This window comes from Solanum tuberosum, unplaced genomic scaffold (genome assembly GCF_000226075.1).
Source record: "Solanum tuberosum cultivar DM 1-3 516 R44 unplaced genomic scaffold, SolTub_3.0 scf00012, whole genome shotgun sequence".
NCBI lineage: Eukaryota > Viridiplantae > Streptophyta > Magnoliopsida > Solanales > Solanaceae > Solanum > Solanum tuberosum.
Window position 1 is genome coordinate 921,106 of NW_006238937.1, and position 6,041 is coordinate 927,146.

Consider the following 6,041-nt stretch of genomic DNA (forward strand, 5'->3'; position numbering starts at 1 on the left):
CTTCGTCCCAATTTATATAACATAATTTGACTAATCATAAAATTTAAGAAAAAGTTAAAGACTTTGAAGTTTGTGGTTCAAAACCCCATTAAGGATAAACGTAAAATTTTAAAGTTAATATTATTTTAAAATATAAAAAAATGACATTCTTTTTTAGAAGAGACTCAAGAAAGAAAAAATGTATCGGCCACATAAATTGGGACTAATATATATATTGACTATGGAAACAAAATAGCTTCCATTAGTATTTTGAAATGACAGCCGGTGTTTTATTTTTCAACGTAATATGTAGAAAAAACATGGCAAAAGTCAAAACAAATTAAAGTATGTTGCGACTTGCATGTAGTGGCAGACAAAACAAACCATTTTTCAGTCCATCGTTTTGAAATGGTTACCAGTTTTTTATATTTGTCAAGTTACTAACGGATTGAAAGTTTTAATGTGCAGATAAATTTGTAAGTAAGTTACATTGGTGGTTAGAGAATTAATGCTAGCAAATGATCAACTACTTCATGTGAATCTTTCCCAAATTAAATTGATAAATCGAGCCGATAATAGATAAAACCGAATTGATCGATGCACGCCCCTATTCATGAGAGTAACCTAATAGTCTTAAAAGTTGAGTATTTATGTAAAATTTAAAATAAATTTTACGATAATACAATATTTATGATGCAATTATATTTCATCAATGAGTTCATTTTATTGAATTTGTTCGTTAATATGTATTATATATAATATTTATTGACAATTTATGTTATTTAGAAATTTAGAATAAAATATAATTTTATATTAATGAAGAATTTGAAAAAAAATAAAATTTTGTATTACGTAAAGATTATAGAGTGATTATTTGCAAAAAGAAGAAATGATTTATATTATGAAATAAGAAATAAGAATGAAATATAAATAATAATATAATATTGAGGAAAGAGAAAAAGATTCCTTTTTTAGAGAGTAAAATAGAGAATTGGGTTGGAGTTGATTGTCTGAAAAAATAGAGAACTCTATATTTGGAGAGTAAAATAGAGGATTGGGTTGGAGATGCCCTAATATATATAAATAATTTATAGCTCAAAATCTAATAAATTGTCATATTTTAAAATTCAAAAACTATAAACTAAAAAATTTCTGATCTGACTTTGGGTGATCCATCTAATGGCCATGCACATTAGGGCCATTTTGTTAGGGTTTTGCCCCGATTTTCTTTCTTTGTTTGAAGTTTTTTTTTTTTTCCTTAAAGAAAAGTCAAAGTATTACCATAAATGCTTGAACTTTTTCTGAAAGGAAAATATAATTTTATTCCATATTTGATTTATTCTTTCCTTAGAGGAAAAGTTTAGAGATCTACAAATTGAAGATCCCTATTCTCATAGCATAACACAATAGCATTCACAATGTAGACATTTAAGAGTTTTGTTTATGGAGAGATTTTCTCTCTACAGTTTCTATGATTTTGATTAGTTTTTAATTATGTAGGTCAATTGGTCATATCATATAATAATATATTTCTTTTAGTATAGTTTTATGTGTCGTCTAATTTATCAACCATATGATTTGTAAATTATAAACTTCCGCATGACGCCCTCACTTTCGATCCCAACAGCCATTTAGGGGGTCCACTATATATCACAATTTCTTCGTATATACTATATATTTATATAAATTGCTGACCCTTATCTACCCTATCGAAGATGGCGATTTCTCACTATGTTACGTTATTTTTCTTATTAAATCGTTCATTTGAGTTCTACGGTTGATTAACTCACACGTAAGAACTTCTCATTTAGTAGTGATTGAGTTATGAAAATATGGCCAAATATATTCACCCTTGTCAATTTAGCTCCCAATATACATCACTTTGTGTACAAATCTTGATCTTAAATTAAGCTTCAAATTTGGGGTGTGGTTAAGGTGGTCATAGAGGGAAATTAAGTATAGATTTTGCTTAATTAGTTTGATCCAATATTGGACTATTAACTTGTTCTTCAGTAAAGATATATACCAACTGATAAAATATAGACGGTTTTAGTGATGGTCACATTTGTAAAATATGAATCATCATTTGGTATGTATACTTAACACAATCCCAACTTTTTCTTTTAAATATCAATAAAGAGAGAAATTATTTAGAAAATTCCTACAAAGATTCACATTTCCATGTGATGCTTATAATTGGAAAAAAAAATCATCAAGAGAGCTAGGATCTGTAGGAACAAATCTATCATTGAAAATTAAATAATATACGAGAGATATAACAATCAAAGCCTAATATGATTAATAAGAAGTAGGTTTCGGAAAATATGGATCCTCGAGAAATCAATTGCTTGAATATTTAGTAGTTATTTAATGTGACCATATTAGATAGATAACCAGCCTAGATTAATAGGGACATCAAAAAGCAACTCAACAAAATGATATTTTATCAAGGACAAACACAAACTTTTTGGATATATATATAACAAATATAATAACAATGATTACATAAAAGATCAACTAATTAAGGGTGTGTCCAATGGTCACTCAAAGTGATAATTAATTAGTGTGGTATATATCATGCCTTGTGGTTCAAATGTCAGCAGAAATAAAATAATTATGAATCGAATTGTTTAATATCACGATTGATATAAACTAACAATTAATAATATATAGTAAAATAATAGTGTGCTCCCTTAAAAAAAATTAGATCTGCATAAAAAGAGACGTATTGTTTACATAATTAAATAATAAACGTGTGTTATCTATATCATGTCTTTGTGGTTCAATGATGTTTTTTATGAGAAACATAAAACGCGTAGACATTACATACATATAAATTTTGTTTACAAGACACATGCTCTAGATTAACCAAGCATATTTCTATGCATGGGTGACAAACTGGTAATTAAACAAAATAATATGGTAACAAAGTGAGGTGAAAACTTGGCATTGGCAGCTACTATATATTTCTAATACTAATGTCTCCAGTCTTCATATGAGAAATATTTTTAATTGAAACAATAATTGGTAGCTAACTGATCTTGACCAAATTTGAATATATGTACTCATGAAACCAAGCTTGATTTTGGTGAAGAGAATTATGATATAACATGTGGATCGATGTGACCTTATTAAACTTAGTTGTTTGACTGAGTTATTATTTTGAGAATTAAGCAGTATTAGGAAGAACAACTTTTTTAATATTTAAGATATAGTTGAAAACAATTTTCAATTTTAATCTTGAATTATAAAAATGATATGAGTAATTATTTTGAAAGGATTTTTGTGAGCTAAAACGATAGCTCAAATAGTCGGGGAGTACTTATATTTGTCGAGAGACCGGTGAAAATAGATATTGACCTTTGTATTTTTTTGAAAGTTGAAATAAGAAACAATTATGTTTAAAAAAAGAGAATGAAATTTAATTTCACATCATTTTCAGTTATTTTACAATAACAACATACTCCTTCCGTCCACTTTTAATTGTCATGTTTTCCTTTCTTAAGGGTCAAACGATAAGAATTTTGACTAACATTTTACGATTATTTTTTCATCATATTGATATGCAAAAATTGCAATTTATTGTACTTTCGTATCATTTTTGAATATCTAAATTTTTTGTTTGATATATCGAATTGATATAATTTAATTTCACTTTGAAAAAATAGTCAAATTAATTTTTGAAAAGCGCAACATGACAATTAAAAGTGGACGGAGGGAGTACCTAATATAATTTTACAAAGCGGAGTGTGAAGTTGCTAAAGTACTAGTGTAAGTAGGTAGAACTTATCCCAAATGTAGATTTGTTATTTTTAGTAGACTCAAAAAATTGTAACAGAAGTACGAAAAGCAACAAATATTAATATAATAACAATGCATATGGGCTCTCCCTATCCGAGCTACATATTATGTATCCGATTTGTTTTACTTTTTCAGGAATTAATGTAATTACAAATGAAATAGTGATAAATTGTAATTTCATATTAAAACTATGTGATTCTTAAAATTTATACATTTAAAAGTTACTTTTTTAAATCAATACAAACGGACTCTTAATCTAAGTTTCTAGACCCAATGCCAATAAATGTGAAGTTTGGGCCGTCATTCTGAAGTTGGGCCTTAATAATTTCGATTTAGACTTGTAGGGATGAAGCATGAAATTCAATATCTGCAATTTTCAACTTCAATCAAATAGGTCTTAACTTGATTATAAAGCGGTTAAATATACGTATAAATTTTAAGAATCACATAGTTTTAATATGAATTACAATCTATCACTATTTAGTTTGTAATTACATTAATCCTTGAAAAAGTAAAACAAACCGGATACATAATATGTAGCTCGGATACATTAAAAACTAGTTCGGATACATTATAAAATTATATTAGAATTAGTAGAGAAATAAGGGAATTTAGAGGTTTTTAGAAATAAAAGGGAATATTATAAATAAGGGAAACATAAGAAGTGTATTTCAGTAATTTTTCCAATACTTCATAACCGACAGAGTTTGTAGCCCAAATAGAGCCCAACCTAGCGATTTCCTGTCATAGGCTAAGCAAATACCCATGAAAACAAAATAATTATAAACATATACCCCTTTACATTCATACCCCACTAAATAATTACACTATTTTTCGTTAACTTATACTAAATCAGTGTGTATATATATTTTGTATTAGTATCATTAAGGTTGATAATTTCGCTTAATTGATGTTAAATCAATAAATATATATTGTATTGGTATCATTAAGACTGATAATTTCGTTTAACTAATACTAAATCAGTATATATAAACTGTATTGGTGTCATTAAGGCTGATAATTTTGTTTATAAATTACTCATTAGTCAATGATACTATAAGAGTATATGTGTATTTTTGTGGTATCATTAAGGTTTCTTGTTAATAAATTACATTTATATTGTTGTAGTAAGAAATAATAAAATTGTTACCAAATGGTATCTCTATTAAAGGATAATATAAATAAAAGAATAAATATAATATGTGAGAAAAAAATAAAAGAGAAAATAAAAATAATAAATAAGAAAAGAACAAAAGTAATTTTTTATTTATTTTTTAATACAGAAAGAGAGAAGAAAAAAATAAGAAGATAAATTAACCAAAAGAAAAGAAGAAGAAAGAAATAATAAAAATATTATCAAATGGTATATATAATAAATGATAATATGAAAACATATAATAAATGATAATATGAAAACAATGAAAAAAGAATAAAAGAGAAAATAAAAATAATTAATAAGAAAGAACAAAGGTAATTGATGATAAGATGAAAACAATAAATGAGAAAATAGAATAAAAATAATTAATAATAGGATAAAAGTTTTGAATTGGGCGAATTGGGCCTAAATTTTAAAATGTTAAGATGAAATTGGACCTAATTTTAAGGGCTTAAAGGAAAATTGTGACCTTATTAAACTTAGTTATTTGACTGAATTAATTAATTCTTTTCAAATATCACATAGTACCTACATTTTGAGAATTAAATTGAAAACAATTTTCAACTTAATTTTGAAATAATTTTTGTGAGCTCAAACAATAGTTGAAATGGGAAGGGAGAGTACTAATATTTGTTGGGAAGCGGATGGACATAAATATTGAGTTTTATATTAATTTTTTTGAAAGTTTGAAACAAGAAATATTATGTTAAAAGGAGTGAAATTAAATCTCACACCATTTTTAGTTAAATTACAATAACAATGTCTAACTTAATTCTACAAAATGGATTGTGAAGTTGTTAGATTACTAGCTAGTGTATGTAAACCTTATTTGAATTAACAAATAATAACATTGTAAGCGTCTAAAGTTTCAATCCTGAAATACAGCAAACAGGAAAGAAAAATAGCAAGCAAATAACAGTATTTGTATTTGAATTTATGCGAAGGTTACAATCTTTATAAAATCTTTAAGAAAAGATATATAATCCTTTGATTCTTCTCTTCAATGATGTTCTTGATTTGATGGAATACTTGCGGCTCAACTTTTGGAGCGAAGACTTTTTTGTACTTGCGGCTCAACACTTGGAGCGAAGACTTCTTTGTATGC